This window comes from Amphiura filiformis, chromosome 1 (assembly GCF_039555335.1).
Source record: "Amphiura filiformis chromosome 1, Afil_fr2py, whole genome shotgun sequence".
NCBI classification, from domain to species: Eukaryota; Metazoa; Echinodermata; class Ophiuroidea; order Amphilepidida; family Amphiuridae; genus Amphiura; species Amphiura filiformis.
The window spans coordinates 99,320,687-99,344,783 of NC_092628.1; the positions used below are offsets into that span (position 1 = coordinate 99,320,687).

Genomic DNA, 24,097 nt, shown 5'->3' on the forward strand with positions numbered 1-24,097 from the left:
ATTAAGTGTGACATCGTGTAGTATAATTCGTTAATCAATATGACATCATTCTTCCTGTCTTCCTTTTAGTCCTTATTCAATAGATCTTCATCCGTCTTCCTTTGTTTGTTAATCGTCTGCTGGCCGTATAAATATTTCCGAATTTATTGTTCATAGAAAAATCGTAAAACCTGGCATAAATTGACCTGGCAACTCACTAGCCTTCCTGCACATGAGGTAGACGACCCCCTTCTTCCTAAATGACCTATCAGGAACTGTAATTCGCATTCATTATTTATATAAAAGAATTCTACATATGATTGATTGAAGTATTTATTTTTAAGACTTGTTTTCTTGTTGTCTTTTTGAGCGTTTGATATTTGTTTGTATGTTTTGAATAAGGGGAAGGCCATACTGACAATTGGGCTTCCGGCCATCTCCTCCATAAAGTACAAGTTCATACTCGTAAAGTAATTCCTTCCAACAACAATAGCACAGGATTTGACCAATCTACTCTACTACATTCCCATTATTAAAGACTAACAACTTAATCAACACTATTATTCTTGCAGTACAGAACCCTATGAGGCAACAGCAATGAATATCTCACTTCGAAGTACAATATCTCCTACCAAAATCTGCCTTCATGGAATCATATTTTTCCCCCATTTTTGTTTTGTTTTTTCAATATCTCATTTTTTCCATGTTTTTGCTTCAGTAAAACTGTTTTCCTGTTATTACATGTCCAATGGACATTGTTCATGCAATTGATTAAAAACACGTATCAAAGATATGGTCGTTTCCTTGGACACTAAAATGATTAGAAACTTCGTATTGTCCGTGACTTGTTCTTGTGCTCATTGCATCGCGCGCCATACTACCCAGAATGCCTTTTTTTATTGTTGAACTTGGTATTTTGAGTATTATTGATACTAACACAGTATTCAATTGGACACCTAATCTATCAACTTTTAATTCAGTTATTAGTTTCTCTATCATTTTGATTTCATTTTGCATACTATAATTATCAAAAGTCGCCACACGTTCAAATTACTATTGCTTTAAATTACTTGAAAACTGCAAGCACTAAAAACTGTGGGACTTTCTTTTTTGTGTGTGTGAGGTGTTTATTATACTAATCGAAAATATGGTGGCTTAAAATGAGAAACATGTTTGAAGAAAACCAAAATGCAAGCACTTCAATAATTTAGCCTACCACATGTGTGTCTTAACCAGGTCAATCCACTGTACCAGGAGTTACTAGTAGTTCAAATCTGATTCGCATATTTGATCGTCGTTGAAGTGTAAACAGTATTCTAGTAGTTTAATCAGATCAGTATATTTAATCATGTTTAATTTGCAATTAATAGAGCAGAGAGATGGGCATATTACGCTAAACTTACCCTTGGTTGCCATGATGTTCAAATGTAATTGTAATCACAGCATGTAATATCTTCACATCAAAATATTGAGTATATTTTGATAAAGCTGACGTCACATTTTTTGTTTGATTTTAATTAAATCGTTGGTATTATTTCTGTGCACGTGCGTCAGTGCATGATCAAGTTAATTGGCTATAATAACTTCTATAATTACTGTGAAAACGTATCCACGATCAATATCTATTGTTATTAAATAACAAATCAAGCGTAAAATCCCCATGATGGGCTTCCATTATCCTGTTCTATTTTCATCTTTTCAGGTCTCAACACCATGCAACACTTTGTTAATTCTATTTGACTCATTGAAATGGTGTTATTTTGAAAATGTTATAATTCAAGAACGGAGCAGTTATTTGTCCAAATTTACAACTTTTATTCAGTTTTTTTAATTAATGCATTAAATACCTAAAAATAAAATGTTAAGTTCTTTCATGGTTCTTTCATCAACAATTCATACTTAATTGTACATCAGTCTCCATAAATTGATTGATAAATTACTTTCAGCGAATTTAGTTCCATTTAAACTTGCTTTTATCTTATCTACCTTTTCTACTCGTGGTTTGCAAAGGTCTTCTAGCAAACAGTTTAGCCTTAACTTTTCCCCTATATACGTTAGAGATTTTTACTAATGGAGCTATAATTTTAGATCAATGAACCACACCTTATCTTGTAAACCTATATTACAAATGAGGGACATTAAGCGATTTTTAAAGACAGCGCCTTCTTTATCAAATCGAAGCAGAAAGACCAAAAACCAAAGGTCATATATTCATCTGTTTTAACCAATGAATAGTGCATGGGGCTATTAAGTCGTTAAGACAGGTGAAAGATAAGGATGATGAATATATGACCTGTGATTTTGATTGTTTTCACTGGTCTTTCTGTCTCGATTTGACAAGGCCCTGTCTAAGTAATGTCTATTGTTTGTCCGGATTTCCACAGCATCGTCGTCATATTAAGACACAACCATAGATCTAAGAATCATTGCCTCTGACCGAACCTCTCAATCTATTGACCCTAAAAAGAATTACACCTGGGTACATATGTCCTAGCTTCTAACCAAATATTCTTTCAATGTTGTCGGAAATAACACCTAACGTACATCAGTCAATTTCATTGATAAGAACACCTACTCCGTATCATTTTACACGAATCGAACGAGCTTCTACTCTGTGTTGGAACATATTCTAACTTGCTAGTTTTAAAGGTAACCTGATGATTTGCTACATTCTGCTTTATCTGTGCTGTTATTCAAGTTTGTTCTAATTCCGTCACATTTTGAGTATGGAACGGTGTGAATGTGCTTAGATTTATAAGTTTCTTTTCTTGGTCCGTGCATCACAACCATGGCACCAACAGTCATGGTCAGGAAGAAGTATAAAACCAAAGATTGCACATACACCAATGAATTCAATCCATGCGTGGAACAGTTAAACAGGACAAGAAAGAGTGGACTACTCCCAATTGAGTTTATACTGTTGACCCTAGACTCGGCGACATTAACATTTGTAATACTGGTGTTAATTTCAGCATTAATATGAACACGCGACAGGTGCTACCAATAATATTAGTGAAGTTGTAAATAGCTGAGAGATTCTGGTCTTAAATTACAGTGAAGGTTGCATGGTTCGACGATAATGTGTGATTAAATGGTCCAATGCCATTTTAACTGTTAAGACACGTTTTTACACGTCTGACTATCAGCTTTCATTATTACAAAAAACTTAAATGGGCTGATATTATTTTCATTTAAATAGGGCAACCATTGATGAACCATTTGTAATGTAGACTATTGCTTATTATAGCTTCACATTTGCAAAGGTCTTCTATCAAACAGCTCGGTCATATTTTGAAAACGGGAATTTCCCTCTCAAAAATATTTCGTTAGAAATTTTTATTATGGTACAGGATCTATAATTTTAGATCAATGTACCAAAACTTATTACGTTCGGCTTATGTCCTTTATTCGCCGTTGGTCTTTAAATGACTTCGCGCCGTAGAAACGACAGAGCCTGATATGTTTTGGATGGCTCGAAGCCACTGTGGCTCGGAGCAGTGCTTTGGATTCCACACAAGCAAATCGGGGCATCTCATGACACCTGAGGACACTGACCCCCTTTAAAAGTTGACCTCAAAAAGAGGAGAAATTTGATTATTTTGTCCATATATACTGATCTTGCGAATCTATACTACATATGAGGCACATCATGCGAATTTTTAAAGACTTTTTTCTTCCATTAAATGGACAGTGCCTTCTTTATCAAATTGAAGCAGAAAGACCAAAATCAAAGGTCATTTATATTCGTCATCCTGATTTTTCATTTCTTTTAACCGGTCAATAGCACAATAGTGCATATGGTTATTTTGCTATTACGTCGTTAAGACAGTTGAAAGATTAGGATGATGATATGACCTTTGATTTTTTGGTTTTTCACTAGTCTTTCTGCCTCGATTTGATAAGGCGCTGTCCACGTAATGTCTATTGGCACGACCATAGGCCAAAAAAACATTGCCTCTGACCGAGCCTCTAAATCTATTGACCCTAAAAAGAATTACACCTGGGTACCTATGTCCTAGCTTCTAACCAAATATTCAATAGCTTTCAATGTTGTCGGAAATAACACCTAACGTACATCAGTCAATTCCATTGATAAGAACACCTACTCCGTATCATTTTACACGAATCGAACGAGTTTCTACTCTGTGTTGGAACGTATTCTAACTTGCTAGCTATATTTTAAAGGTAATCTGATGATTCGCAGCATTCTGCTTTATCTGTGCTGTTATTCAAGGTTGTTCTAATAGCCTAATTCCGTCACATTTTGAATATGCAACGATGTGAATGTGCTTAGCTTTATAAGTATCTTTTCTTGGTCCGTGCATCACAACTGATGATGACCATGACAGCAACAGTCATGGTCAGGAAGAAGTTTGAGACCAATGATTGCGCATACACTAATGAGTACAATCCATGCGTGGAACAGTCAAACAGGACAAGAAAGAGTGGACTACTCCCAATTGAGCTACTGTTGACTCTGGACTCGGCGACATTAACATTTGTAATACTGGTGTTAATTTCAACATCAATATGAACACGTGACAGGGGCTACCAATAATATTAGTGAAGTTGTAAACAGCTGAGAGATTCTCGTCTTAAATTACAGCGAAGGTTGCATGGTTCGACGATAATGTGTGACTAAATGGTCCAATGTCATTTTAAAGTTAGGACACATTTGCTTCTATTGCTGATTATAGTAGTTTCACATTGTAAATGATCTTCAAATTGTAAGTGATGTGATCGTCAAAATCGAGATAAACGTACGTGCTAAACTATTTGCACGCATAATGTTTTACTATTTGTTCATGGACTAATCATGTTACAGGTAGAGTGCAAATGAAACTTGTTATGAGAAAAATAGGGGGTTCGAACTGCGTATCTGGGTTTTGGAATTAAAACAATGAAAAGCTTTCAAAAATTGTGACTTGAAGACTTAAAATCATTTTCTGGGTTTAGGTGTATAGTAGCATGCTTTGACAGCGTCTGTAAACATGCAAGAGAACTGGAGCAATATAATTGACACAGATGTGCATATCTGAGGCTCAACCGACCGTAACATATCTATATCTTGAATATCAGTATACATTATTATTGTAAACATAAATACAAGCAACTCTACAAACAAGTTAAGTATTTTAGTAAACATTCCAATTTATAGCAAGCTACCCAAGTAAACATTTACCTGTCTGCGGTATTAATGTTATTAAATAACAAATCAAGTGTAAAATCCTCGTGATGGGCTTCCATTATCCTGTTCTATTCTCATCTTTTCAGGTCTCAACACCATGCATCACTTTATTAGCTTAGATCCGCCCCTGTATGAACTATCTTCCGTAACATTCAGCCGTATGATGAATATCTGCATTGACATTTCCGTTAACATCATGCAGTTTATTGCTTTCCTGTAAAATTTTGAATTGTACGTTCATACCGGAATCGATGTATTCGTGGTTCGACGTATACCCTTTCATTAGCTAATCCTATACTAATCAGGGAAGTTGAAGTATTAAAAATGCGTGGATGCATGTGACAGTGAGAGTATAAACAGATAAACGTATCATATGCATTTTCTCGACTATTCATATCAAATTGTATTCTTGTTATTTAGTACAAAAGAATATACAATATCATATGTTTCTAATTTTAAAATGTATTGGCCATCAGAAGCCCTTTAGGCAATTAAATGTTTAATTTTGTTCAATGTGCATTAATGCACGATAAACGTTTCAATCAATTATGAGTGGTGCAATGTAATATGCGCGAACGAGCCTAAAATGGCCAACTCATTTTCTACCAGCTGCAGTTAATCAGTCATAACATTTAAACCCGATTATAGATTATTTTACATGTTGTGCCTTTCATGTCAAAAGAAATGAAAAAGGTACGTGAGAGTGAGGGTCATGTTCATTCAACCAAGGAGAGCCGTTCTCAAACCTACTTAACTGCATAAAGAAGGGAGAGGTCCATGAAATAATGGGTGTTTTGTCAATAATTTTGTATTAAAAACGATTTTAAAGAATAAAACGTTTTATAATTTATGACTTTTTAATACTTTCGGCAAATGTTTTTAAAACCGCGGAGTCGTAAATTTGCTAATTAGACAAGGTCCTTAGGACATCCCAGATAAATTTTAGATTTTGCAATTTTCACGCGTTTTGAACATAATGGTAGTTTGTTCAATGTCACCCATACTTTAAGAGTGTGCATTATATTTTGGGCGACGTTCATAACGTGAGTCGCAGCCTTCAGGTCACATTTGTCCATTTTGTTGCTTGGGAAAAAGAAGCCACTGGTAACATCATATCTCCATATATATATATTGCAGTTATTGAGGTATGACAAATAAAAGTCAAAACGAAAGTTTTCGCTATTTCCACCCTCCCAGTGAAAATCATTCACAATGACACGGAAACCCATTTAAATGATCTTTGGGATCTCTTGTATTGAAACCGTACCTTTTCCTATGAATGTGCGCTTTATTTTTCTCAATATTTGAGCACAAACACCGCTAGCTCAGGCACCCCGTCTCCGACGCGCCTTAGTTTCAACTGATAGCCAATTTCAATAGCATAAATAATTACAGCAGCCGTTCTGACCATACAAACAGACGATGGTGGCAACAGCCGACAGGCGGCATTTATACATTGAATATCATAGCCATGTGCAAAAAAAGTGAAACAATTTACATTGGGGTGCACCACACGGATTTAGACTACTACAATATATTTCTTTATAACATAAGTGCACTTTTGGAATTATGTATATGTCAACATTTCTTGATTACCTAATAAACCAATGACGACATCCAAATTTAGTCAATCTTGCCCTTCCTCCCCCACCCTTGCATACGTAGATATTATTTTAAAAAAAATAACTACACACCGATAACAAAAGTTATGTATATTATAGGGGCAAGGAATCCAATTACTTCACTGAAATGTCAGTGATTCAAAACAAGTGGTTCATTATATATGTTAAGAAATGAGGTATATAGTAGTACCTCTTTTCTTATCATAAATAACGTACCGCTTGTCTTGAGTCACAGAAATTCCAGTGTAGTAACTGGATTCCTTGCCCTATAATATACATAACTTTTGTTACCAGTGTGTTTTTTGAGAAAAATGCAAAACTAGTCACAAATTTTTCAAGGGATGCAGTACCACCTTAAAATTACTGGACCGGAACAAAAATGTAAACTTCCTTCGATTAAACACAACTTTATATCATTGCACACGGGTGTTTCAAATTTGATTGAAATCGAAAATCAATTGATGTCCAAATTCCGCATACAATATTTGCGCAGATTCAATGTTATTTTCTCACGTGACAGACAACACTGAAGACGTCAACAACATCCCCTCGAGTAGATACATCTTCACATCATGACATATATACATGTGTATCCAATTTAGTGAAACAGGATGTCCCACACACACAATAATCGAACACTGAAAATCATTAAATGTGGCGTTTAATGTTGCAGGGCACAATTCAAGCTACTTTTGTAACATCCATAGAACCAAAACAAACAAACAAACAAGACTCCCTTGAACAATCCTGTGTGCATGCGCAGGAAGTGGTGATTTTTAACTGAATTCGACAAATCTCCAAAATGGGAAAATACTCAAAGCACTTGTGAAAATGCGTTAATTCCACGGTTATGCCACTACAAAGTATAAAAAATGCTTATTAATAATGTGTAATTTAATATTTGTGTGATTTGGTGTGAATTTGTCCTCAATTGTTATACATTTGTTATAAATGTAAAGGTGTTGTTCATTTCAGCCCACCAGGCCTTTCTTAAATCTCCATTATTCTTTTGCAGCTGTTGGTGGTATAAAATGTAAAAGAAAGTTGATCTTATCTGATGTCATTGGTAAATCTTTTATTATTTTTGAATTTGATATTTGATTCAAATGGTAACCTTGTTTCATAACGTTTGGCAAAATCAAGATCTAAAATTTTTCGCCTTTGGGCTAGAAATCATCTTTTCTCTACTTTTTTTTGCAATCTATCAATATTTTATATACGACGTTATTCCACTCGGGATTTTACACATGTGATAAATGCGTATTATGACATTAATCATCTGAAAGGTTATTTATGCTTAGGAAATGTTAAAGGTACAAACTTATCTTAGGCTCAACCACGTTCCATTGAATACATGTACATTTTACCAACAAGCACACACATTTTGTTCTTTTGAAGTACAGCATACACAAAACTGTGGCAATTAACAAAAAAGAATTCCGTTGAATGGCACGCGGTTCACACCTGAACCAAAACATATTTACTTGTCTGCATTATAAATTCAAAAAGGATTTCTTGAAAGACATATTTATACAAATCAAACATATCTTTAGACATATCAAACCTGGCATCATCGGAAATGCAAATTTATGTCCAGGTGGTCGTGAAAATATCTCATATTTAGCCTATATGTAAAAATTGAAAGTGATTTCACCGATGAATTGCTAACAAACAACACTACGAGATCGTGACAGGTTGGAGTAAGTTGACGCGTGGAAGAAAATATTGATAGTGCAACTATCCACATTGATTATGAGCAACATGCACATTATATTATAATGGACTTTATACTTATTTGAGTTGGACTTTTTTTTCAAATATTCAAACCTTTTTTGAAATTGCAATTTGTATTTTACTTTACTTTACATTCAAGTTCAAGTCGATCATTGCGAGCAGAGTCTAATGAATAATTACTAGATTTGAATTTCATAAATCCTTGTCAACCTAAATCTTCCACAGAGGAAGGGCGAGTTTTAAATGTTTTTTGTTTGTTTGGATAATCATGATAATGACTTATTTCATTTGAAATTTACACTCCCTCTGTGGTAGATGTTTCCAAAATCTTCCACAGGGGTAGTGGTAGTGATTTTAAATGGAATAATCCAATAGTACGTTTGTGAAGATTATCATTCATCCAGGTAGTAAACAATAATGAAATTTGAACTACAATCTAGGCAACTGGACTTACGTTATTGAGTGGGACATTTTCACGTTCGATCCTGAACGCATCATCAGCCTTACTGATCTTCTGGCGGTAAAAGTTCATTGACCTGTGAAATGGATGTTGTAGTATCACAGGCCACCTTCGAGTTCACCTTCGAGTTCTTTTACCGCCATAAGATCAGTAGGGCTGATGATGCATTCAGGATCGAACGTGAAAATTCCCACTCAAAAACGCAAGTCCAGTTGCCTAGATTGTAGTTCAAATTTCATTAATCCAATAGTACTTTATTCAAATAAGAGTGCAGGTAGCTAATATTTTGCAGCCTTTTGGAGGCTGCTGAATCCTTATATCGCATTACATTTGTACAGCTATGGATACTCGGTATTTGAAATGAATAACTAATTGGCCAATAGAGGGCGATCCAGCTAACTTAGATCTCACACAAACGTGTTTATACGGATAATAAGTAAGAAAACCCTACGTTTGAATGCACAAGACTTAGAATATTGTAGGAATCAAGAAGTCCCGAGACAAGCAAACATTAGGTTGGAAATACATTGGTGATATTTTATAATAATAATCCCTCCCTAACGTAGACAAGTACGTTTCTACTCCGTTAGTGGACATAATGTAAAAATATCAACTTTCCCATAAGAATATGCGAACACAGCTTACACCACACGAATGATGGATATCACTTTTATCATATAAGGAATTCAGTAAATAAAGGCGCATCTTAGGCTTAACCACTTTACCCATTTCAGCACAGAAAAGCCTCAAATGGTTCTTAAATACGATATGTAATTTAGTTACAAAACAAATAGTTATACCGAAGTGTAAGATGATTCCAGTTTATTCCAGTTTAATTTACACGGATTTATATTTTAATATTTCAGTGACTGAATTATAAATTCAAATGATTTCGCGAAGGACATATTTACATATAGCTCATATTCAGCCATCACGTAAAAAATTGAAAGTGATTTCGCCGATGAATTGTTAACAAACAACGCTACAGATCGTCTGCAAGTCGACGGAAAATTTCAAAGGTAAACATTAACAGTGTATCAACATTAATCAATAGAAACGTGCCCATACGTGGGAATTAATACTTATTCGAGTTGAAAATCAGATTTTGAATGAAGGTACAATTTAATTTGCATATTAGTATATTATTTAGTTAGTATTAAATTGCAATTGCTATTTTATCTGGTTTTATTAAATGAGGAAGTTTCACATATGCGATGCAATCAAGCAAAATGAGCGTAAAATCAATCCTCAGTTTTTCATTTAAAAATAAATAATATAGTGAAAAATGGATTAAACATTGTTTAATATTCTTTATAAATGAAATGAAATGTACACAGCGGTCAAGATAGCTCAATCGATAAGACGTTTGAATATGGTGTGAGAGGTTGCAGGTTCTAACCCGGTGGTGGTGGTTTAATACGCTCTCGTGGAAAAATTGAATTAGCTTGAAATTCTCCTAAACAAGTAACTCATTAATTGCCAACTGTGTCGTTGTAACCCGTACGAAGCTCGGGGAGCTGATCCTGGCTGCAATGGTTAATTGTGAGGGTGTGCGCACCTAAACTGCAAAATCCATGGTTTATGGAATGATGTGGGACCGTAGTGGTCAGCGACAACCTGTAAAGTATGCTGAGGCTTATGGGTCAACACCTAGGCATTGATCATTACGTCACACTTCAAGTGTGCTCGATCGGGTCAGTCCGCTGAAGAAAGCTGTAGTATCAACAGCTGAAAATTTCGGAGGTAAATATTTTGTATTGTGATCAAAAGTTAAATCTTTCTATACCTAGGCATTGTGTATGTGCGTAGCGTTTTTAGCTGACTCAACGCACGTCATAGCAAAAAACCTCTTTGTGAGAAAACCAAATACAAGGAAGGAATGAAACCGCCATAAGTATATATAATAAAATATGCTATATATTGACCTTAAGACAAATATCTAAGTCAGAGAGATGATTTGAACACCTTGTCAAAATATAGAATGGTTGGCAATATTTTGGCATAAATTGTGGCTATTTGACCATTGCAATTGACCTTATTTTGATGATATTTGGGTTTTTAACTTCCAGTATGGAATGGACTTTATCGATTATTGCATATAATTGTCGTTGTTATGGCAAATTATGTCAGGAACCTCAACGCCAAACTATAGGACTCCTGCTACCAATAATGATTCTCGCTGCATCTCAAAATGTGGTCCAACCAATTATTCCTCTCGATTCCAGAAAATTACAAAATTCATTTGGAAATGCGTGCTGCTATTGAAGAAATGCATACAGATATGCAGAGATTGGGTTATCGTGTTTTATTTAGCTGCAAACTTACTTTTCTGAAATCAGGAGAATACAGGCCGTATATTATAAGAAAATAATTTGATATGGTTTTAATTCTGATTAAAGTCAGGATATATAGACAGTATATAACGAAGTCAACAGAAACAAAAAAAATAATAATAAAAACGATTTCAAAAGTTTTTAGATTTGTACAAAAATACAACAAGCGTATCATTTGGTATAAAGTTTTACTTGTTATTCCACATAGAATCCCTATTGGAGTCTAAACCTCACTGGGTCACTTCCCCTTAAAAGCTAGAGAGTTTAGAGCTCTAAATGTGTATTTATAGTGCAATTCGTCAACAAGGACGCTCCTTGGTGATTATTAAAATAATCACCAATCGGATTAACCATTTGCTTGTGCCATTTGCTTTACACGGTAAATGTAATCTTGCTCATTAGCCAAATATGAAAGTGTACTCGTAAAAAGAGCTCGAAAACGGCCGCCTCAGATTCAGGTGTGCGGAAACAACTGTGACAAGTACACTAGTAAATATTGGCAAGACACGCCCTTTGGAGACATACGTACAGGACGTCAATTATCTTAACGTTGTGGGCTTTGATTTACACAAAATATTTACGATTTAGGTGCGTTTGTAAACATTATCTTTAAACCAAGGTCTTTGTTGGTTATTTATATTTGATTAGTAAATTGAAAGGAACATGTGTAGTCTTGAATAATATAACAGTCTGTCTTTGGAAATACTTTATTGCATTCTGAATTACTATGGTGCGATCTGTACTTGTTTCCATTATTTGAAAAGATAAAAGGACGAAATATAATCCCAGGTTCTCAGTTTCAAAGGAAAGGACTCTTCTTATATTTTTGGCTAGAGCAAATTCAGTGTAAATTGCCAAAGTGTTCGATCATTATATATATAATTCTATTTGAATTGTTATCCGCTATTACATGATAAGCAATGTGATGGGTGTTTTCGGAAAAAGAAACATAAGCTTATCCTATTATGCGAAGTTCCCTAAATAAAATACTACCCGAACTTATACATGCAATCATTTTAATGAAATATCGCCTTATTCTTTCGCTGTCTGAGTGTGTTTGCAAACTTCAAAAAACAAATGAAAACAGCAAAATAAAAGACAGGTGTTCAGAAAACGCGGCTGTTTAGTAAATAATTTTGTCATCGTTATCGGGCACTAATTCCATATTCTAATATAGTTGAATTACTATGATTTAACCGCCAATTTAGTGCTATATTATTAAACAAATTTTCTTTCCCGCGGAAATGTAAGTAAATGGAAATTAATTGAATATACAGTCCTCAGGATGATTAAGGAACCGTAACTTATTTTCCGACTTTGCTTGCAAAAATTGTGAACAGGTAAGTATAAAATTAAATAAAGTGTTTAAGTGCTTGAGTTATTTTCGCCTGAAAATGTTTTATGTTACTGTATAATATGAATGCGAGAATTAGAGAATGAAGGTGAAGAACGTTTTTGCATTCTTTCGGAAACTGTTGAGTGGCATCATAGTTATACATATTTTGAAGTGAAAAGTGCACAAAAGATGACATTCTAATCAACTCTCTGTTTGTTTGTTTGTCTGTCTGTCTGGCTGTCGTGGTCTCCTTCGCCGCGCGGTTCCTACCTTGTTCCTTCTCAGAGAGCAATTATAAGCAAGACTATGATCCAATCTGAGATGGAATATGCTAGCTCCGCATGGATGGGTGTTCCACCCACATCTCTGTCTAAAACCTGATGCTATTCAAAAAGAGCGGTACGCATCATTGGGTGTCAGAAGAATATGAAAAGAACTATCAAATACAAGACATGGGACATAGAAGAGCAATGGGAGCCATTATCTTTTCCACATGATGTTCTATGGTGATGCTCCATACATCTTCAACACCTGTTACTAGATCGTATGATCATAGACCTTCGTCTGCGGCTCTCCATTAGATCTGACCAAGCTGTCAAAATTCTTGGATCCAACATGATTGTGTCCATCTTCAGCTCACTTATGGAATTCTTTACCTGGTCCAATTACCTCCAACCAGAATCGGCTGAACTTGAAGCTGGAGTTGGCATTTACCTTTTGGACAACCCATCAGCGCTGACAGCCGTGGTTAATGCCTTGTACTAATAGTCCAGACATAAACAAAAATGTGTATCACCGTATATCACTGTTCATACGTCCAATTTCTTCACATGGACAAAAGTTTAGTAAGGTCCGAAAGAGTACAAATCTACACTAGAAACACCGTAGAAGAACCGTAGCAATGAAAGCACACACTACAAGATTACTATTGGTTCCGCCTGTACATGTAAACCGTTGCTAAGGTACTTACTTGGCTGTTACTGTGCAGTACCTGTGGAGTACTAGTGTATAGTACCAGTGCAGTACCACTGCTGGTGGGTACAGTAGCAGCAATCAGAATTGGTACTGTGTAGGTACTCTATGGGTACCAGCCTTGGCGACGGTGTACCTGTGCAGGTGGTCACAATATGAATCTTGTAGTGTACTTTAGAAAACGAAGCAGTATTAATCAAGCTGGCACGAAGTAAGAAGAATCTACGTTAGAAATACGTAAGCAATATTACAAGAATCAAAAAGGTCCTAAATAAGTAAGTCATAAGTTAGAAATACATTAGCAAAACCTTGTATTTATATCAACAATGTCCGAAATAAGGAAAACCTACGTTAAAAATACGTAAGCAGTTTACGAAGCTCCGAAGCAAGCAAAACGTACGTTTAAAATACGTAAGCATTAACGAAAAAGGAAACCATTCGTTAGAAATATATAAGTAGCATTACGGAAATCAGGAAGATCCTAAGTCAAACCTACGCTTTAATTATTTATTCTATTTATTTAATCCTTCTTTATTCTGGATGGCTTTTTCAATATAGATATATATTACCAAATGTTAACAATTTGCGTGGCGTACCGTGGCCGCCCCAACCCCGGGGGGCTGAAGAAAATTCAATTTTGCCGCCCCTTCCTCAACAGCCCGAAAAGGTTGACCCAATTTTTTTCTCGGTCGTTTGAAAAAGTAAAGAGCAAAAAAAAAAAAAAATCCAAAAAAAAATCAGGGTTTCAGGCGCCCTAAAAGCAGCACATTTTGAAGTATAGTACCATTTTTTCAAAATATTTCATGCTTAATCTAATTTTTCCGCCCTTTTTTATTAACTAATTCTTTTTGCCGCCCCCTTCGTTTTTGCCGCCCCTGTTTTTGCCACCCCTTCTTCTTCCGCCACCCCTTCATTTTGGCAGCCCCCTGCTTTTACCCCGGGAGCTGGCGCCCCAAAGCCCCCCCCAAATACGCGCATGAATATAAGAAAATAAAATTTATACGATTAATTTCAGCAATATGAGAAATATGAAAAATACAATAATATTATAATAAAAAAAACATACAAAAACATACAAAAAAGTATGAACCATGGAAAACACTCACGGAGAGCTTAACGAGCCACGGACCCTTTACATGAAGCAAAATAACTTTGTGATATAAATCAATTAGAAATGTGAACCTACAAAAAACCCAAATGTGATGCGATCAAGCAAAATCAGTCGGAACTCGGAAATATTGATTTTGAGATATAGCCAAGCAAAGGAAATATTTCCATTTGTTTCCTATTGTTTTGGAAACTCTTTAATAGCTCATATCTTTGGAACTGGTTGTTCAATTTTAATAGAGATTTCTGCAAAATGCAGCTTTGCAAATGCTTTTTACTGTCCTATAAGAAACTGAAAATTAATATTTCCGAGTTCCGACTTATTGGGCTTGATCGCATCACAAATAAGTTTAGACAGTAAATATAAAGCAATACAAGGACGAGATAAGACAAAACATTCAGAAATGTAGCTCCAAATAAAGGAAAACCTACGTATGAAATACTTCAGCAGTATTAATCAAGAAGGTACGACGTAAGAAAAACCCATATTAGAAATAGGTAAGCAGTATTACGGAAATCAAGAAGATACGAAGCAATGAACATCAACTTTAGAAATTCGAAAATCAAGAAAATCCGTAGCAAGGAAACCGTAAGTTAGAATTAGGTAAGCAGTATTACAGAAATCAGGAAGATCCGAAATATGGACACCCTGCGCTTTAATACGTAAGCAGTATTACGGAAATCAAGAAGGTCCAAGGTAAGAATAAACCACATACGTAAACAGTATTACGGAAATCAAGACGGTCTTAAGCAAAAGACACTAAAGTCAGAAGTACGTAAGCAGTATTACGAAAACAACGATGTCCGTAGCATGGAAACCACACGTTAGAAATATGTAAGTAGGAACAGAAATTAAGACGCTCCGAAATTAGGAACTCCTATCTTATATACGTAATCAGTATCACGAAAATCGAGAAGGTCCGAAATAAGGGAAACACATGTTAGAAACAACATTAGCAATATTGCGGAAATATGGGCTTAATAACTAAAAGTTTACTATTTCTTGAGCTCTGTGCCTGTCTGTACGCGTATATATTCGTACGTAATAACGTCCCATGAAGTTCATTCATATGGACAAAAGATTTCAAGAAAATCCAAAAACAGTGAGGGAGAGACGTTAAAAGAGCAGACAAGTTTTGATTAGTTTGCATTGGATGTAAATACAACAATGATATGTACAAGCGTAGCACAGTACATAATGATGTTCAAAGTTTGAATTAGACAAAAATAGCAATAATTATTATATTATATTGTATTTCACATGCGCACTGTAAACAACCTTTGCGCGGAGCTGACGTATAATGGAGATTGAGAGGGGTTCTGCCAAAAGCGTCAAGCAATCGTTAAGTCACCAAAAAGTTGCTAATTTTATTCATACATGCATGGCGCTATTACCAATTGAGATTTCGTAATAGTAATCGATGTTGATAATGATGACGTTGATAATGTTGTTGATGTTGATGTTGATATTGATGAAGTTGATGATGGAAATGGAACCATACACGACCTGGACAAGTAACACAATGCATTAAGTATATGCTATACATTCAAGTACAGATCACACATGTTTCTGGAAAGAGTTTTGTAAAAGAATCTGTCTTCTTAATAGAAAATGATAATGTATGAAAAACCAATACGAAATACATCATTAATTTGGTTGCAAAATCTATAAAGGGCTGCAAAGAAATTGGGACCAACCAAGTAGACAAAGATGACAAAAGAACTCCTGATTATTAAGATCATTCTTTACACAAAGAAAATAATTAAAAGTATGTCGATGCTGAACGCCACCAGCACGAATGAGACAATACATAACAGTGCACATATGGTAACGTAACACAATTGAAATAAAGGCTACTGATTGTCCAGTAAGAACAACACCAAAGAGCTATCGCTTTTATTATATGACGATAGTTCTAGTCCTAAGGAGTGAGATCAAGTACGAACAAAGATAAACTTTTTAAGTTAAAATGCCAAAGTAGCAAGAAAAATGTTGATGACATTAACTTACCTGTTTGATGGTTAATTTGCCCCTATCACCTTGTCGCCCCTAGCAATAAGCAAAAATGTCCTGAATGATAACGCTCTCTAGTAATCCTTGTGCGCTATACTTTCTTACTTCATTATACCACAATCAGAATTGGGAGTTTTATACCCAAATAAGCAGCTCTACCCACGTGATATTCATTAAAATATTGAGCATGCGCAATGTGAAGTGCCAAAATAAGTACTCGTTGCGTCATATGTGGTGCGGTATACTACATGTGGGTTAATGTTCTTCACGATATCTCATTTTTAGGTGGATAACGTCGATTTCTCTACATTTGTGGATAAAAAGAATGCACTTAAAATTTGATTTATAAATGACCATGCGACTGTTTCAGTCGCTTTAGCATCAGTAGATGGATAATGTATACAACACAGGGCGACACTCTTTATTCCCACCAGGCGATGATAATCCATTCGTGGTTTGCTGATGACAAGTGGCTAGTTTAACAAGCCAATGTACGGTAAAGTGTGTAAAAAGCCAATGGTCTCTTGTTTGTGCAGTAAGGCTGCATCGATTTATTTAAATTCTTTGTGGGGAGAAGATATGGAGTAAAGGAAATATCGGAGGAAAACACCTTGGAGATATGGAATAAATAACGTGTCAATATGACGAAACTTTATATAGAGATAAACAACTAGCGGAATATTGCAAAAATACTATCAGCAGCAGGGACTTACAAACAATGTTTTAGATTATTACTGGGAATTTTGTTCATGATGACAATTCCAACTAAAAACGAAGGTGATTTACTCACGTTTATATTAAAAACATTCTATTGACTAAAACGTGAGGGTAAATCACATTAGTTTTTAGTTGGAATTGTTCATAATGAACAAAATTCACAGTTGAAGTCAACATTCCAAATGAACTTGTTCAAAGAAATGTTTTAGATTGTTTTCAGGGGATAATTGATACGAATAAAATAAACCACCAGTTATTCAATAACATATTATTATAAGCGGGTTTTTTTATTATTACAAAGCTCAATTATTCAGACCGTGGAAATGTGTTTCTTTCAGCGGTACGGATGTTGACCCATAGTCTTGAAATCGCGCGTTCGAACACCAGCGGTGCCATATTGTTTAAGTGCGACAAAGGTGTCTCTATTGTCTCTCTTAAACCAGGCGTATGCAATGATTTAATGTAGATAGACTCGCTGTGTAGTGTGGGAGGTATGGTAAAGCTTCCACGGCATATATATTTCATATAATTCTGATAAGATACCTATTCCCAATACTTCGAAAGTAAGATGGACATTTCAGTTAGGGTCGCATTTTGAATACAAGTTACGTTGTATGAAATGTTTGTTTTAAACAAAAACATAAAGAACCAATAAATTTCTGACACTTTTGCACACACACTTCCCTTTAAATATCAATTTAGCAACTGCATGTTTTATTATAATGCATACTTATATACAATCGTCAGGGGGAGGCAATCTAAATCGATTTCTTCTGTGATGCTTGTAAACTCGTAGGGTAAAAGGAGAAGATTCGCTTGGTCACAAGTACATTTGTTTGATAAAATTCACAAACACACCCCCACACGCACAGACAAGTGTGTTCACCTTGGCATATTGTTTCAACCGTTTTCAGATTACTAAAACTAATATAATCTGATCTACTGGACTTACGTTTTTGTGAGTGGCAATATTTCACATCCTATCTCGGATGCATCATCAGGCCAACTGATGTTAAAGCGGCTAAAGTTCGTTGACCTGTGAAGAGGATGTTACGTCACAGGTCGAAGATGAGCCAAACCTCTATTTGTTCAGCGATAAAGAAGATACCTCAGAGGTTTGGCTCATCTTCGACCTGTGACGTAACATCCTCTTCAGAGGTCAATGAACTTTTGCCGCTTTAACATCAGTTGGCCTGATGATGCATCCGAGATAGATGTGAAATATTGCCACTCACAAAAACGTAAGTCCAGTAGATCAGATTATAATAATTTCATAGTTTGTACATAATTGTTTTCAAATGTGTGCTCCTTAAAAGCCACGCCGAGTGATTGCTTTCTCCTTTTTGTATTGTGCTACAAACCGATCAAAGAAATAATGTCGCCATTTTTCAGAATCAAATGTACTACCGATTAAATTAAGAAGCCCGTTTTGGGTTAACATTTTGGTGAATCTAGCAAGGCAAAAAACTGTTTTGTTATATTATCGACATATTGATTGTGGAACGTTAATTTGGACATCTAACTACCTACATTATTTCTCAACTTTGTACCACTCGCTATAGCATTTCATTTCCACTCGAAATTGAAGCTACTATTGGATTCGTCATTTCAGACCGACAAGCTTGTTTATTCTTATTATATAGCCGCTTTGAGATCAATACTTTGCGTAAGTTGATGCGTAGCCGAATGGTTAGAACGCTTGCCTATGGATCCCCGTTATGGAGCCTTTTTGATAAAATTTGGGCTCGAATCCCGGTGTGGTTGATTTTTCCTCATTTTCTTCCTTTCTTCCCACTTTTCACTTTTCTTTTATCCTTTATTTCTTCTTAATTTCATTATTTTCTTTTTTTTTCTTTCTTTCTTTCTTTCTTTCTTTCTTTCTTTCTTTCTTTCTTTCTTTCTTTCTTTCTTTCTTTCTTTCTTTCTTTCTTTCTTTCTTTCTTTCTTTCTTTCTTTCTTTCTTTCTTTCTTTTTCTTTCTTTCATTCTTTCTTTCTTTCTTTCTTTCTTTCTTTCTTTCTTTCTTTCTTTCTTTCTTTCTTTCTTTCTTTCTTTCTTTCTTTCATGTACATGTTATTTTTCCCAAATTCGATTTATAAATAATTGGTTGCTGATTTTGTTATTATTGTTGTAGCTATTGTTGTATATTAAATAAAATATATCAAGGATAATTTAAAATCAACACATTTTGAAGACATGGTGGCGTGGCGTCATAGGAAACGTGGAAGTGCCCCAATCGATTTAAAATTTGGAAAAGCCCATAGGAAAATTGCCGAAAAACGGCTTCACATCTTAGAAATAAATCACTTACCCAAAAGCATATACTCTAATATTTCTGAATATTACACGTATCTATGTAAACTATGGCAAACTAACAATACAGTAATATCAAACCACGAGGAAAAAGAAGCAATGATATAAAAAAACAAAATAAAAAAACAAAAAACAAACAAGAGGTATATTCGGGGCTCGAGCAAATGCACCAATATACACAGACCAGGTTGGATTTGAAGAGACGAGTAATACAGTGATCCATAAGCTTGAGGTTTTTGTCTCTTGTGTTGCGAATGACACTCAAGGATAACATTTTTGATATTGTGGCCATTTAAACTAAGGCAAAAGACTTATAAAGTATCAAATTGACAACAAGCGACAGAGATAAATATTCGGCTTCTTTAAACCTCGCCATTATCTATTTTATCACCCACTTATCTACTATATTTTTGTATTTGTCCCTAATATATTGTTATACAAGAATTATAATCAATTAAATCATTTATACCTAAATTATGCCATGATGGAAAAGCTCCGAATAAGCGCATGCCCTCAGCCACTGCATTATTCATTAGCTTCATTTAAGTACATGATAATAACAAAAGGTCTTTACATTGCGTGGTAGTTCCACTATTTATACATTTTTTAAAGTATTATTTCTTCATTTGTATGCCAGTTATATTACAGTCATTACTGGTGAGGTACTTAGCTAACGTTTTTCTAGAAGGCAATATAATGTGTGACGATCTTTTTAGCGAGAGCGATATGTTGAAAAAGTCATATTTACGGTCAGACGTTACAGAGCCCTCAACGCGGCTGCCGTGAATAATATCGAGGGCTTAGAGCCAGAAGTAGCTATGTCCACAATTACATGTTATTCATTTCGGCAACAAATGGATGGTTAATTCTGCCCTCTATAATAAATGCAAGTGACTTTGGGGTATATGCATGGTCACTTAAACAGATAGCATGGTTAGTTAGACACAAGTGACCATGTACATACCCCAAAGTCACTTACAGTATATTATAGAGGGCAGAATTAACCGTCCATTTGTTGCCGAAATGAGTAACATGTAATTGTGGACATAGTTCTGGCTCTATGCCCTCGATATTACTTCGTATTCTGGACATTGAAAGATTGACAATAAATTAGACTATTCCGTAGTGTAGATGTGACGTAATAGATTTAGCTTTACATAGAAGAAAGCATAATAGTATATAATAAGACATCGTTTAGACTACATTGAAACGAGGTCTGTTGACTTTAGTAAAACCATATGTTCATATTTTTTTCTTTTGTAAATAGGTTTCTATTTTTTGATAAAACATCATGATAGCCTTATATTGCATGCTGTTGCATGTGGTATTGAAAAATGAGGTACTTGCTCCGTATGTCACAGTGAGTCGCACATTCTCGTTTCTTCGTTTTGCCCAACAAAGTGAGGTTGTTTTCAGTCATATTTCTTTTATATGAATATTCGCCACCCAGCTACACCAACAAGTATTATTCAAATCATGGTTTTCGTGCCATCGTTGTAAGTTGCAGATATACATTATTGGAAGAAAACCAATGATTTCACTGTAAACCTGGCGTTAATTTAATAAATTGTTATTGAACTGTAGAAGAATGTATGAACGAGTGATAAAACTAGTATCCCTGGTCTTGTTGTTATTACACGCTTTTGTAAACACATTCTCTCTAAAATGAGTGCATAGAATGATCCCAAGGTTAGCACAAGTCACTTGATGGCATATTTGGACATATTTTGATTACACACTTTATGAAGTATTGGGTAGGTAAAAACATTCTCTCTAAAATGAGCCCAAGGAATGCGAGCACACGTCATTGGATGGCATAGTGGACATGTTGTGATTACATTCTAATAGTATGGGGTTGTTTTAAAAAAACATTCTCTCTAAAATGAGCTTATGCTGATAACAAGTTTGGTTTACCACAAGGGTCTATTTTAGGACCACTTGGCTTTACATTGTATGTTCTGCCGCTTGGTCGTATAGTTAGATCTTTTGATTTGAATTTTCACATGTATGCAGATGACATACAATTGTACACACATTTTAACCCCAAGGACCCTTCTTCCATTGTGGTTGCTCTGAATAACCTGTCTTGCTGTGTTGATGCTCTCAGAAAATGGATGAGGAGGAATATGCTAAAGCTCAATGACAGCAAGACAGAGTTCTTTGTAGCCACTCCGTCGCACCTGAAACATATTGTGGGTCCTGTGTCATTGTGTGTTGGTGATATGTTGATCAATCCATCTGATTACATCCGCAATTTAGGTATTATATTTGATTCTTCCATGTCATTGTCTGCCCATATTACAAACCTTTGCTGTAGCTTGACATATCATCTTCGAAACCTTTCTAGGATTCGTAGGTATCTTGATCGTGATACTTGCCATCTTGTCATCCGTGCCCTCATCTTGTCTAAAATCGACTATGGCAATGGACTTCTCCTAGGGTCAAACAAAACTGACATTCAGCGTATTCAACGCATTCAGAACTGGGCTGCGAAGATGATATGTCAAGTCCGTAAACAAGATCATGCAACTCCATGTTTGGAAGAACTGCATTGGTTGCATGTAGAAAAAAGAATTGTGTTTAAAGTACTTTTATTTGTTTACAAATGCCTGAATCATATGGCTCCCAATTACATCTCCTCTTGTATCACTCTCAATCAACCTGGTAGAGCTGGACTGCGCTCAGCATCTGACACCACACGACTGACAGAGCACAATACATCTAAATTGCTGAAGTCTGCTGAGCGCGGGGCCTTCTACTATAATGCTCCCAGAATGTGGAATCGTTTACCGATCAATATCCGTGAATCTGCATCACTTCCTGTTTTTAAGAAGGTTCTTAAGACACATTTGTATAATTCTTCCTAATTGTTCTGTTGCTCTGTATATATTTTGCTTGTGTATATATTTTGGCCTATTGCCACCTTCAATATTGTGTGTAGCGCTACGCTCTTAATGTAGCAGCGCTTTATAAATGCTCAATATGTATGTATGTATGTAACAAGTGGCTAGTTTAACAAGCCAATGTACGGTAAAGTGTGTAAAAAGCCAATGGTCTTTTGTTTGTGCTGTAAGGCTGCATCGATTTATTTAAATTCTTTGTGGGGAGAAGATATGGAGTAAAGGAAATATCGGAGGAAAACACCTTGGAGATATGGAATAAATAACGTGTCAATATGACGAAACTTTATATAGAGATAAACAACTAACGGAATATTGCAAAAATACTATCAGCAGCAGTGACTTAAAAACAATGTTTTAGATTATTACTGGGAATGACAATGATGACAATTCCAACTAAAAACGAAGGTGGTTTACTCACGTTTATGTTAAAAACATTTTATTGACTACAACGTGAGTAAATCACGTTCGTTTTTAGTTGGAATTGTTCATAATGAACAAAATTCACAGTTAAAATCAACATTCCGAATGAACTTGTTCAAAGATGTGTTTTAGATTGTTTTCAGGGGAAAATTGATACGCACAAAATAAACCACCAGTTATTCAATGACATAATAGTCATAGTCCTTTTTTATTAAGTTCAATTCAGACATATGAAAGATGTTTCTGTCAGCGGTTCGGATGTTGACACATAGTCATGAAGTCGCGCGTTCGAAAACTTGCGGTGCCATGTTGTTTAAAGGGCATATCTATTGGAAAAACAAGTTCAACTCCATTCGATGGGAATAATTATTACATTACAAGTTGACACTCCTTGCAATTTTTTTTATTCGTACTTCTCCTGTAAAAAGGAGAAATTGTGTTGGTAAAATGCGGATTTTCAAAGCAGCGGGCTGCTGACGTACAGTAAATGAAGAGGACACTATATGTTCACGAGTAGTACATAACACATGAGCCCTAGAGCTCTTTTCATGATCATTCATGTAGGCCTATAAATGCGCAACCTTCATCACGATAAATTGGGAATGGACAACAAAAGGTTAGCTCCCGGGCCATTGAAATTGTTTATTTGCATAATGCAATATTGATGTATCACGCTCAAATTCTAAGCTCATGTCGTCTTACGGTAACATTTATCTAAAATATTTTTTTTAGTCCAAATATTAACATCATGTTGATATAGATATGAATTGTAATATCACAATTTACTAATATATAATTAAGAAGCGGCCTGATTTTTGTCCATATGTGTAAAAATAATTTGTAATACTTGATTCAGAGGTTTTTTCTGATTAACAAAAACAGTATACGTTCTGTGCATTGAGAGTGTTGACAGTCCATTCTCTTAAAGCTGGCACACTTCATTTCATGACATTACAGTTTTTTCTAGGTCAAATCTGTCTCGTTCGAAAGAACTCGCAGC

The 24,097-nt window shown here is 35.3% G+C and overlaps 1 protein-coding gene across 1 annotated transcript in view; it reads right to left on the bottom strand.

Moving 5' to 3' along the window:
• Window positions 1-16,876, bottom strand: part of LOC140159878 (conopressin/neurophysin-like) — a 46,925-nt gene extending 30,049 nt beyond the window's left edge. The window contains 1 exon segment of the mRNA XM_072183218.1: window positions 16,743-16,876. The gene's annotated coding sequence lies outside the window, so the exon portion shown is untranslated.
• Between the last annotated feature and the right edge of the window lie 7,221 nt (window positions 16,877-24,097).